The following is a 13,350-nucleotide window of genomic DNA, read 5'->3' as shown; positions in this document are numbered from 1 at the left end:
CTTATTGAATGCTATCATCTCCACTGTCGTCCACGATTCAGTGTGACGGCTCATGCAACGGAGCTTTTCTCTGACCAAGTCGGTAGTATCCCCACAGGTAAAATTCTTAGATTAAGAAGCGTATGAAACTTCCCGGCAGATTAAAACTGTGTGCCGGACCGAGACTCGAACTTGGGACCGAGTTCGACTCTCGGTCCGCCACACAGCTTTAATCTGCCAGGAAGTTTCATATGAGCGCACACTCCGTTGAAGAGTGAAAATCTGATTCTGGAAACATCCCCCAGGCGGTGGCTAAGCCATGTCTCCGCTATATCCTTTCTTTCAGGAGTGCTAGTTCAGCAAGTTTCGCAGGAGACCTGCTGTAAAGTTTGGGAAGTAGGAGACGAGGTACTGGCAGAAGTAAAGCTGTGAGGACGGGGCGTGAGTCGTACATGGGTAGCTCAGTTGGTAGAGCACTTGCCCGCGAAAGGCAAAGGTTCCAAGTTCGAATCTCGGTCCGCCACACACTTTTAATCCGTCAGGAAGTTTCATATAAGTGCACACACTGCTGCAGAGTGAAAATCTCATTCTGGAAACATCCCCCAGGCTGTGGTTAAGCCATGTCTAAGCTATATTCTTTCTTTCAGGAGTGATAGTCCTGCGAGGTTAGCAAGAGAGTTTCTGTAAAGTTTGAAAAGTAGGAGAAGAGGTGCTGGCAGAAGTAAAGCTGTGAGGACGGGGCGTGAGTCATGCTTCGGTAGCTCAGATGGTAGAGAACTTGCCAGCGAAAGGCAAAGGTCCTGAGTTCAAGTCTCGGGCCGGCACACAGTTTTAGTCTGCCAGGAAGTTTCATATCAGCGCACACTCCGCTGCAGAGTGAAAATCTCATTCAAGGAGCGTATGTGGAAACCCCTCTACGTTGCCTGCAAGGAAAGTATCTCCCATGATAATGGTCCCCAACTAAAATGTATTAATGGTGCGTATTGCTCACGGCCCTAGCAAACCGAAAGGCAGACTTCCCTAAGCACTTAAGTCAAATGTTCGAGGAATGCAGGGCACTCTAAGATTAACCTTTATAAGGCAATATTTCGTACAAAACCTATCCGACACCTGCAGTTGTTATGGAACCAAAGCATCTCCGGACATTACTGTATGTGGCTCTTGGCAAACACCTAACGGATGTGTGTTGGTAGCTGCAAAATGTTACTTTCCTGTTAAAGGTACTACAACAGGAAATTCGCCTAGGTGGAGCAAGCAATGTTGCGGTGTGGAAGGGAGCCTAGCAACAGTTGTGAACCCATCTCGGCGGATGTTTATGGGGCTACCTCTGAAAAGACTAAAGAAGCCAAGCATGCGTATCGGGGTGCAGGAGCTGGAAGGTATCTCAGTCAGTCGTGGTTGGTTGTGTTTGCCACCCAAGGATGCCCTGACGAGCATGTAGTGCGATGGAAAATACTAAGGCAGCAGTGTGCACGCTGCACAAGGGAAGGAGTTGGGAATTCTACCTGGAATGGCGTAACTCAAGGTACAGCTCTGAAGGGAACTCCTTGTTACCCTGCAGGTGAGAGCTGAAGGAACTCTTTTGGGAAGAGGACTGAATGACCCGCTATTTTCTGTTACTGTGACTAGTTTCTAGGAGAATATCTGAGTTACTAAGAGTGTTAGTGAGACTTCTCAAAGTTTCAGCAGCTATTTGAGATATGAAACAGGGAACTGCTGAGATTTATTCTAATAGCGTAACCTAGAATTTAAATCTAAAGAGCTTAACTCTTAATTGAAGGGCTTATTTCAATAGTGGTACAAGTCCATTTTTGTTCATTTTGAGATACAGAGTCCTAAAGGTAAATGAGCGCTGAAAATTTTGCATTTGAGATACCAGAATTCTGGTATCTCAGCTGCAGGATTTTTCAGCGCTCATTTAACTTCAGGACTATATCTCAGAATGAAAAAATGGACTTGTACCGCTATTGAAATAAGCCCCTCATTTGATATTCATGTTTCCTTGTCAGTAGTTAGTCTTTACTTCCTTTAAAGCATTTTCAGGTACTTTTTGTTGTCAGTGCAGTCAGGTGTGTTGTGTAATGATTGTGTGAGACTGTTGTAAATGAACGAAGAGTTGTTGAATTGATTCCGTTTATGGTTGCGCATTTTCCGCATTGATGTATCTATAGATAGCCGATTCTTTGCACGTATCCTGTGTCTACCGGAAAAGAGCAGGCCTGATAAGTTGTAGCTCTTGAATTACCCTTGCCTCACGGGATCAGTCCTCGTATAGTGAGACTGGCAACGCAATTACCAACAGTTATTGGTGACAGGAAGATTAGCGTTTAAGGCATCTGAAAGCGATTAACTTTATTTAGGTAACTACGTAGAAGGGCGGTACGTTACATCAGAAACCATTTTCACCTTCTACCAATCATTTATGAGGTGTAAAAGCCCCAGTTGTAACATTAAGAACATTATTTAAGAGGTCTTACGTAGATTGCATCAGACTCTGCGGCTTTCCTGATTGTCATCGAGGCCTGATGTATCTCATGCCGTGTGATGACACATCCCTGGAAGACAATTTGACTCCCTTCGTCCTCTGAAGTTCTTCCTTTTTATCATCTTATTCAGACCACAGTTCTTGGTAGTGTTTCATCCAAGCCTCTTTATCCAAGACGTTTACTTTTGTAGCACATTTCCCTCTCGTTCAGTCGTTTCTTTAGTTTATACGTCTCCTCTTGCCTAACATTCACGTCATTTACTGTAGTTGATGTAAATCATTTATCTAGTCATTGTACTATATATAATTCTCTTCATTCTCTGTTACGGTAGAGGTACCCAGTACAGTCACAGTGCTTCATTAGTGCTGAAATGTGGGTTTCCTTCATTCATTTATGCGTGTATTGTTTAGTAGCAATAAAGCGACAACTGCTCCACTGTATTCCCCCTTATTGAATTTCCATCGCAGACATTTCGACACGCTCGTCCAGGACTATCACAGAGAGCTGTTTCGAAATGGCTACAAGCCTATTTCTCCACGGAGTCTTATTTTGCCAGAAAGGACAGTACTTCGTAGGAGCCTTATTTATTCTGTATTACTCTAACAACATTACCCTATCTGCTACAGTACTGATACGTATGTACTGCCCTCCGCAGTTGTAAATTATCTTAATTTTATGAGTTGAGGTATCCATAGGACATTCTGTCACTTTCATCGTTTTATAGTTGGTAACGACCTATGTACATCTTATATTCGTTCTGTAAGTAGGTTATTTTTACAGTACTCCACCACCCATTTCGTCCGGGGTTCCACTCCCTCCCTCCCTTTTAATTCCTCATACTCTTTCACTCATGTCACTCTTATCTACTAATTGCGATCCGCACAGGCATAGATATCTTGCATTTAGGTGCCTCTCTCAGTTTGGCGCCCCAAGCAGCCGCTGTTAATTGTGACGCATCCTGGAGGGGTATCAAAAACTTCTTGTTCCTCAAGTGTCAGCCGGCTGCTGTGACAGCGGTTCAAGGCGCTTCAGTCCGGAACCGCGCTACTGCTGGAGTCGCAGGTTCGAATCCTGCCTCGGGCATGGATGTGTGTGATGTCCTTAGGTTAGCTAGGTTTATGTAATTCTAAGTTCTAGGGGACTGATGGAAATGGAAATGAGCGTTTGCCGTCATTGGCCGGGACGCCCCTTACGAGGCAGGTCCGGCCACCTTGGTGCAGGTCTTATTACATTCGACGCCACAGTGGGCGACCTGCGCGCCGGATGGGGATGAAATGTTGATGACAATACGACACCCAGTCCCTGAGCGGAGGAAATCCCCGACCCAGCCGGGAATCGAACCCCGGCCCCTTAGGACGGCAGTCTGTCACGCTGACGATTTTTTTAAAATCTCATTTTGTTTGTTTTGGTCCGTTGCATCTGTTCGGAGCGGACGTCGTAAGACATCCGTTTAAGTTCATCGTTGATCGATTAACTCAGTTTGTTCATTACAGAGGGCAGCTGACCCTCTCACCGAACAGGCTGAGCTACTATGCCGGCACCATTCAGGTTTAGGGGCGGACTAGGGGACTGATGTCCTCAGTAGTTAAGACCCATAGAGCTTAGAGCCATTTGAACCATTTGAACCTCAAGTGTCCCAGTTATCTTGGCACACCAGCTTGTGTCACTTATGCCTTATGACGGCCCTCATACCAAGTGTAGTATTTGAATCGAGTCCGACTCTTGTAGGTCCACGTAGCCATTCTTTGGACACCACAGTACGCTAATATCCAGTAAATTTAATCAAAGTACACTGGTGAAAAAAAAAGATTTGCAACATCAAGAAGGAGTTGTGCGACATAAAAGAAAGTTGGTAAGCATCATCTAAATCTACATCTACATCTACATCTGAAAGACGATGTCTATTTAAATTTCGTGCCAGTCATGTAAGAGCGGCACTAGTAGGGCAACTCTGAAGATGCAAATAAAAAAAGCACTCCGTCGTCAGGCCACAAGTGGTCCATCGGGACCATCCGACCGCCGTGTCATCCTCAGCGGAGGATGCAAGTAGAAGGGCGTGTGGTCAGCATACCTCTCTCCCAGGCGTTATGATGGTTTTCTTTGACCGGAGGCGCTAGTATTCGGTCGAGTAGCAAATCAACTAGCATCACGATGCTGAGTGCACCCCGAAAAATGGCGCCAGCGCATGGCAGCCCAGATGGTCACCCATCCAAGTGCCGGCCACGCTCGACAACGCTTGTGTTATCTGACTGGAACCAGTCTATCCACTGTGGCAAGGCCGTAAGATGAAAACAGCGTTTGCTTTAAATACACGCAGTACCGGTTGTGAACAACAGATACCTTTGAGAGTGGACATGACGAGCTGATGTTACTCAAAGAACCTCTATCGTGACAGAGACGCCATTATCAGTAGCTCATTGGGTTTGAACGAGGTCGTGTAGTAGAGTAACGGGAAGCAGGATATTCCTTTTGCGGTACTGCAGAAAGTCTTGGCAGGAATGTAGCCACTGTACATCATTGGTGACAGCGGTGGTCATGAGAAGGTGAGGTCGCAAGAAGACCGGACTCCGGACGGCCGCGTGGCACTACCGAGAGGGAAGACCATTGTGTTCGGAGTATGGTTCTGGCGTGTCTCACTGCGTCTGCAGCGGCAATTTGAGCAGCAGTCGGCACCAAAGTAACACAACTAACTATTGCTAATCGGTTATTTCAAGAACAGCTCCGGGACAGACGCACTGTAGCATGCATTCCACTGAGCCCAACCAACCATTTACGTCTTCGGTAGTGTCAAACGAGCCATTGAACAGCAGGGTGGAGGTTTGTCGTGTTTTCTGATGGAATCTGGTTCCGCCTTGGTGCCAGTGTTGGCCGTGAGTTGGTTAGAAGCGGGCCAGTTGAGGGCCTGCAACCAACCTATCTCCGTGTTAGACACACTGGGCCTAGATTTTGGACAACATGGTTGTGGAGATGAAGCAGCGATTAGTATGATTAATCAATTATTAAAAACAGTCTTAATCGCATTTATTATTATCATACCGGCAACCGGTTTCAAACCGACGTAGGGGTCATCATCTTGGCGTTTACACCATCGGTCGACTGCTGGTGGTGTCACTCCTGTCTACATAACGGCAGGAAACTAAGACAGGAGTGACACCACCAGCAGTCGACCAATAGTGTAAACACCCAGAAGATGACCTCTACGTCGGGTTGAAACCGGTTGGCGGTATGATAATAATAAATGCGATTAAGACTGTTTTTAATAATTGACACTGGGCCTACACTTGGAGCTACGGTCTGGGGTGCTATTTCGTATGACAGCAGAAACACTCTCGTGATTATCTCACGCACTCTGACTGCAAATTTGTGAGTGAGTCTGGTGATTCGACCTGTTGTGCTGCCATTCATGAACAGTATTCCAGGGGGTGTATTCCAACAGGATAACGCTCAGCCTTCTGCCGCTGTTGTAACCCAACGTGCTCCAGAGAGTGTCGAAATTTTGCCTTGACTTGGTTGATCACCATATCTGCCTTGCAGTCGAGCACATGTGGGACACCATCGGACGACAACTCAAGCGTCATCCAGGAACAGCATTAGCCGTCCCTGCATTAACCGAGGAAGTGCATCAGACATGGAACTCCATCCCAGAAGCTGACATCCGGCACCTATATGACACAATGCATCCACTTTTGCATGCTTGCCTCTTTAAACATTCTGGCAATTATACCAGTTACTGATGTACCAGGATTTTACATCTGCAACGGCTTCTCTTGCGTTTATATTATCGTGTGATCCTTCAACGTTAATCACTTAAATATGTCACTTAGACAAATTTATTCTCAAAATTTCTTTACATTTATTATATTTTGGTGTTGCGATTTTTTCCGTCAGTGTATTTATACCAACGGCCGGCAAATGGCGGATAACAGTCTTTAACCGGACAGCGGAAGGTTGAAAAGTAGATTTCTAATTTTTGTTTCCAAACTTTAATAGCTTATTTAATTTAAATTCAAGAGACAGCTATCTTACTATGTGCGTGCATTGATTCTTACCGGAATAGCAATACCGCGAGTAAGCTGCAGACACAAGAACTTTTACAATAGACTCGCAACAAACCTACACTGACATGCCTCAGAGGCACTACCTAGGGCCGACACCCATCTCATTTGCAGCAGAGCCGAGCATGCTCATGCAGATTGATTTATGCGCGCTACGGGGATGTCGAAGCATACGCGCTTACCAATCTGAATTACAACTACATTGGCCGGCCACTGTGGCCGAGTGGCTCTAGGCGCTTTAGTCTGGAACCGCGCTGCTCTAACGGTCGCATGTTCGAATCCTGCCTCGGGCATGGATGTGTGTGATGTCCTTAGGTTAGTTAGGTTTAAGTAGTTCTAAGTGTAGGGGACTGATGACCTCAGATGTTGTGTTCCATAGTGCTCAGAGCCAAAAAAATAATTATTCTTAATTCTTCTAACCGTCTGCGCGCATGCTCGTTCATCCGTTTCGAAGCTCTCGGAGACTATCTTTAAATTTATTTATGTTTTACTTTATTTCAACGCAGTATTAAAATTTGTTTGGCAGTGAAATAAGAGCTTCTCTGGGCTCCACAAGATGTATTTCGATCGTTAGTCGACGAAAATACGTATTGCGATGCGGGCAATGCTAGCCAGCCGTAGTCATTGCTACCTGATGCTACACCAGTGCTCGTTCGTTTGTGTTGTTTATTGACGTGCGCTAATAACGTTCCGTGCCTCAGTCAATATTGATTAGAAAAAGAGTAAAGCTGACAGTGAAAACAGGAAGTTTCTGAATGGGACGTATTGCTGCAGATAACAAAATCCGCTTGCTTGATTTCTTACAGAAGACAATTCCATTGACGAATCATGTGAGATCGTTAATAATGTAGTAACGTCAGCTATTGTGCAGTTTTCTGACACTGAAAGAAAAGTATTTGGGGATAAATTCCTAGCGTTATTGGCGTTTAAAGGTAAGAATCGTGAGGAGCATTTGCTTGAAACGTTTCATGATCTCATGTCAAATCAAACATTAATTATGATAAAATAGTTTCTTTGTTTTCTCTTCCATCTGACAGGATTCTAGTGATGACGGATATAGAAAAGAACTTGGTAATGAGAGTCAGGGATACGAATGCTTGGTTACGTCTCATCATCGGATAATTCACCACACAGCCGTTTGTGGCAAACTCTGCACTACCCTGAAAGGCGTAAGGAACAGCATGGCCAAGCTGATTAATTTTATTAGGTCGCATTCTGCTCTTCACCAAAGGCTGTTCAAGGAGTTTCTTTCCGAATGTGATGTACCATATTCTGAGTTACTGCAGTACAACAATGTTCACTGGATAAGTAAAGGTCAACTAATAGATCGTTTCTCGCAAGTAAAATAACAAGTAGCCTTGTTCGTAGAAAACTTGGACACACGTGAAACATTCGAATACTTGGAATTCCTAGCCAACGAATTCATTATGCTAGTTGGGGCTCTCATGAAAGACATTCTGTAGTATACCGGTAAGCAAAACTTTAAAGTTTTTATGTCTTTATGATACATGATTGAACTGTAATATACTGTAATTGAAGTCGTGCAAACAATCGAGATAAGGTGAGCATCGTGATCAGATGTACGCTCTATCAAATTTCATGCAGAGCAGTTATAAATTTTGTCGCTTGTTATAGCCTTGGAAGAAGATATCTGATGTAAGCAAACCACGTCAACTAGGATTAGCAGATTAGTTTCAGGAACTGTGCGGTGGGGATCTCGTACGATCTCCTTACTTCATCCGCGCAGTAAGTTCCTGTATACGTTTGCAAGTAAAACGACAACATTTTAGTGTCATAATATGATATTGTAACCCCTTGTTATCATCCAACCGCTAAGTTTTGTGACAGTGAATGCAGGTAACTTGCAAAGTTATGACGTTCACTAGAGGCTTCAGCACGTTCTAATAGCTTAACTATTGCTGACAGAGCAGGTGCAGTATTAGCAGTTTACCGACTAATTTCGAGTGTTCGGAGAGCGCGTTTTAAGGAACAAACTGAGGGCACGAACCCATTGCCGAAAACCCCACCGAGCGGTTCTAGGCGCTTCAGTCCGGAACCGCGCTGCTGCTGTGGTCACAGGTTCGAATCCTGCCTCGGGCATGGATGTGTATGATGTCCTTAGGTTAGTTAAGTTGAAGTAGTTCTAGGTCTAGGGGACTGATGACCTCAGATTTTAAGTCCCACAGTGCTTAGAGCCATTTTTTTAAACCCCACTCAACGGCGGTACTGAGGGTAGAAGTTATGGGGTTAACGTCTGTTGCCAGGCCGCACCTTCTGAAGCAAACGTGAGTTTGAACGGTGACGTATAGGAAACAATGTTGTGACAGGTATGGGCACGTTCCTCGGCATGTAACAGTCTGGGTGCTCCTAAGCTTATTGCAAGAAGTTTCAATTGCGGTCCACCAGCATAGAAAGTTATGTTTGGCCCTATGAATTCAACACTATAAAGTATTGTTCAATGATGTTTCTCATCATGGATTGCTTTCTTGAATTTGTTCCTCAAGATATCGTCTCGAAGTTTGTCGCCCTAACTGAGACGTGTGATATTTTGCGCATACCCAATTCATTACTCAATCGAATCCATGCGCCTCAAATTAAGCAGCCCGTATATAATTGTGGTGGAACTGTCTGGAATTCTGAGAGCTCGAAACTTATGTGTTAGTATAGGAATTTGTACGTTATCATATGCAGTTGCGAAAATGTGTTTATGATAATGAATTCCACAATAATATCAATAAACGGTGCATCGAATTTATTACTGTTGTAAAACCTGCCATTATCAGCAGAGAAGATGCGTGGTTACGTATCGTAAGAAGTGTTTTTTTCGTGTGCTACCCACGGCAGAACTGATTCAGTGGACATGTGACTAGAAGAAAGGCAATGTCTCTGCTGGAGACTTAGTAGGGATTATTAAGTATGTGATATATATGAGATTGTACTCCGCCCCCTGTGTTCGTTACTGAAGGGCGAAAACCAGGGTATTTTTGTGGTATCGTAGAGATCGCAGTGTCACACCAAAGTCGGCAAAGCGAATCTACACCAGAAACATTAGTGACGTCTTGCTGTATTCCCCAACGACGACCGGGTGAGCTGGGGCAGCGTTTATCACACTGGACTAGCATTTGGGAGACCGACGGTTGAAACACGCTTCCGGTCATCCTGATTTAGGTTTTCTGTGTTCAATTGCCGCAGGCAAATAGGGGGATGGTTCCTTTTAAAGGACACGGCCGACTTCTTTCCCCAGTCATCCCTACACTGATTCGATCGATGACCTCGCTGTTTGGTCTCCTCCGCCGAATCAACCAACCAACCGCAAAGACGTATGGAACGCGCTCTTGAGGAGCACGCCTCCCTTCTCAGCATAGCAGCGCCCTCGCACAAAGGTCAATATAGTGTCAATCAATCAGTTAGCTCTGCCCAGGGCGAGACCCCAGCTACACCAATCAACATTGTCGTGTAGGACAGTGACAGATAAAGTTTCTGATAAAACGTTCTTTGGTAATGTTACTGCAAGAGAACGGTTTGTCAATCTGTGCATTCAGCGATGCTTTCACAACCAGAGACAGTTGTAAATGATCAAGCAATCCTCTGGTAACCAAGTATGTCAAAGTTAAGTAACTATTAATCACATATGCAATTAAGTGAACTAATATTTGATGTGCTCTAGTTTGATAAACCTCCTCCCATAGCAATCAAAACACCTACAGTTATGACCAGACGAAAGTAGTTTCGTCTGGTAGCAACGGTTTTCCCCTTCGTGTCATGTTTCCCCAATCAGTGTCATGTGTTTGATAAGTTTACGCAAGAGTGACTAACTTATGGCGTGGTCCGGTCTTTATGGGGTAGGTCGGGGAGGGATCAAATACAGAATGTACTGCAATTAATGGCGAAAACTGACGTATTATGATAAATGAAAGAGAATCTGTCCAGTAAACGTGGATCTGCAAATAGATACTTTGCGGAATATTTGGGCAATGCATTTTGAAGGCCGTGTGTTACAAATGTCCTCCATACTGAGTATTCATCCACAAGTTGCAAGTCATTTGTATGACGCAGACACTATACAGTCCTTACTTTCATCTACTAGTGAATTCTAACCTTTTGGTATGCAACTTATCTGCAAGAAAGACTTTGAACGCAAGACCTTATCAGCCAACCAGATGACTTGATTCTGAGTTTCGATAAGGAAGCATGGGTAGTCAGCCATTCTGCACACTTGCTAACTTCGCTCAGAATCGGGGAGATTATGTCGACTTTTACGCTATTTTGTCATTCGCTAAATAGAATTACTGCCACACAAGAGATTAATTTCCTGCTGTTTATCAATATGTGATATTGTATACTTACGTAGTTTACATCATGCTATATGTTGACGATTTTATAAAGTTTAGGATATTGTGTTGTGAATGATTCGATACCAGTCTTTGTAAACTACAAATGCCACGAGTTTTGATGAGAGCGTTGCCTGTTTGCATTCCATTGGCTTTGTTACATTTTACATGATTGTTTAGTCGCAACAGTGTACCACTGTGTGCAATATTAGGTCTTTTTGTTTCGATCGCACCTATGTCTGAATATGGTAGAACCCAATTTAGGGCTTTCACTCAGTCATCTGCAGATTATGTTGACTTTAAGCTATTTTGTTACTCGCTAAATAGAATTACAGGCACACATGAGATTAATTTCCTGCTGTTTATCAATATGTGCCCACGTAGTCCACTTCACTTTGTATCTGCTGTCTACATTTTGAATAATAACTGAAGTTAATTCCAAATATCTCGTGATTATTTTCCTCCTGAAATCACTTTTCATTTTTACGAACTTTTATGGTGATTTACAAGCAGGCTGAGGTAGTATTTTTTCTCAGTAGCAGCAGACAGCACGACTTGTTGCAAATTATCTGCTTTCAGCAGTATTAATACTTACATCTTTCCTATAAGAAGAGACACATTTATAATTACACGTTGTATTAGGACGGTTAAAGATTTTGGCTGAAATTTTTGCCTTAAACACATATTAAAGACCTATTTATACATTCCATTACGTTATGAAAGTTCGCTTACCACCTGATGTTCCATTAACGGTAACCGTATCTGTTATTGTCCGCTCAAGGGTCAAATTTTATACAAGAGGGGATTCTTTCCAGAGCATTGTACATGAGAGTCATATCCTTGTAAAGGTGGCGAGGAGACAAATCTCTACATTGTCAGGGTGGTGTTTTGGAAGCTGTAGAGCGTCTTTTGGCGCTAATAAAACATGGTTAGCCAGTTAACATTCATTCGTGAAGATTTCCAGTTCTGTGTCCTCTCGTCAGCGCCAGCTGACCCTTCATGTCTGTGAAACGGTGAAATTCCAGAGACTTCTGTTGTCTCAGCTGGCTGCAATGGCTGCTGCTCAAGTAACTCACCTGTGATCTTGTGGACCGGCGTCTGGCAGTCCACAGGCGAAGCGTTAACGTGGGATTATGCCACCACACTGTTAGAGCTTCCTCAGTTCCACTCCAGAAGATGACCCTTGATGACCCATCAGGATGTACTGCACTTTCGCAAGTCGTATAGTCGGCTGACCCTGGCCTTAGCGGACAGGTAGGCCTTGCCACCCCGAAGTGCCTGAGAAATAGAGGCATGGGATAGCCCTCTCACTCAGCGGGGAAGTTAATGTTGGCGCGACAAGCACCACGACATGTAGTGTCCAAAGAAAACTCAGTCTCCCTATCAGCATTGTGGTAGATGGCCAGAGCGAAGTCCTGTGAGTGGCAGGTTGTGGTTACTTAGATGAAGCCATCTCGGGAATGGCAATCAGCATGTTCAAGAGCAGTGTGGGAACACACAAATCTCACTACTCCATAATAATGATTGAATCGAGTGCTTTGATAATAACGCCATCAGTCCTAATGACCAACTGAGTTAAGAGCTGGAGAACTGTGATATTTATGGAGACAGATAGGAGGTAATGACCTGATGCTCTGTTTATAATGATCGAATGTGTCCCTCTTCTTTACTAGCAGCCAGCGGTCCACGTTCCGCTGTGTTTGCTTAACAATTTATTAGAGACTCTCAACTGTCCTCTCAAGTCGGTGAAGGGTGTTATTGCGTCCTAAGTAAAGTTTGTTGCTCCACGTAACAAGAGCTAATGAATATATCACTGTCTTCCTGTCTCTCTCTCTCTCTATCTCTCTCTCTATCCCTGTCTTTCTCTCTCTCTCTTCTCTCTCTCTCTCTCCTTATCTCTCTCTCTCTCTCTCTCTCTCTCTCTCTCTCTCTCTTGGTGGACGTTTTGCTGAATGTGTAACCTGTGACTCGCAATTAGCGTCGCTATAGCAAAGTGTGCCCATATGTGTGACCGAGTTACTGATTTGACTGTTACTTTCAGCTGCATAGCTACGTCGTTACCTCTGCCTTGTGTCACCTATGGCTGTGCTACCTCAGAACTCACAAAAAAAATTCTTCCCCTTTTCTAGTGCGTTGCAGTGACTTGCAACTTGTGGATGAATACTCAGTATGGAGGACATTTGTAACAGACGGCCTTCAAAATGCATTGCCCAAATGGGTTCCCGGGTTCGATTCCTATGCACTCTTAGGTAAACTGAAAGGAGGACCAGCGGCCTTTAAGCTTATTAAGGTTTTCACGTTTTTAGTGATTTCATACCTTCATCTTGAAAGCAGCAGTAATTCACCGTTTTCACCAAACCTATATTTTTCTTATGTCGTGATTGAGTGTGTCTCAGAAGAGCTGTAAAACACTCCCTATAATATTTAGTTATTCGTTGCTGTTACTGTCGTGGGATCACTGGTCTCTCTCTTTTTCCCGTAGCTTATATGTTTACCATT

The sequence above is a fragment of the Schistocerca serialis genome, chromosome 4 (assembly GCF_023864345.2).
Source record: "Schistocerca serialis cubense isolate TAMUIC-IGC-003099 chromosome 4, iqSchSeri2.2, whole genome shotgun sequence".
Lineage (NCBI taxonomy): Eukaryota > Metazoa > Arthropoda > Insecta > Orthoptera > Acrididae > Schistocerca > Schistocerca serialis.
The sequence above is the reverse complement of the archived record's forward strand: the minus strand, read 5'-3'. Positions refer to the sequence as shown.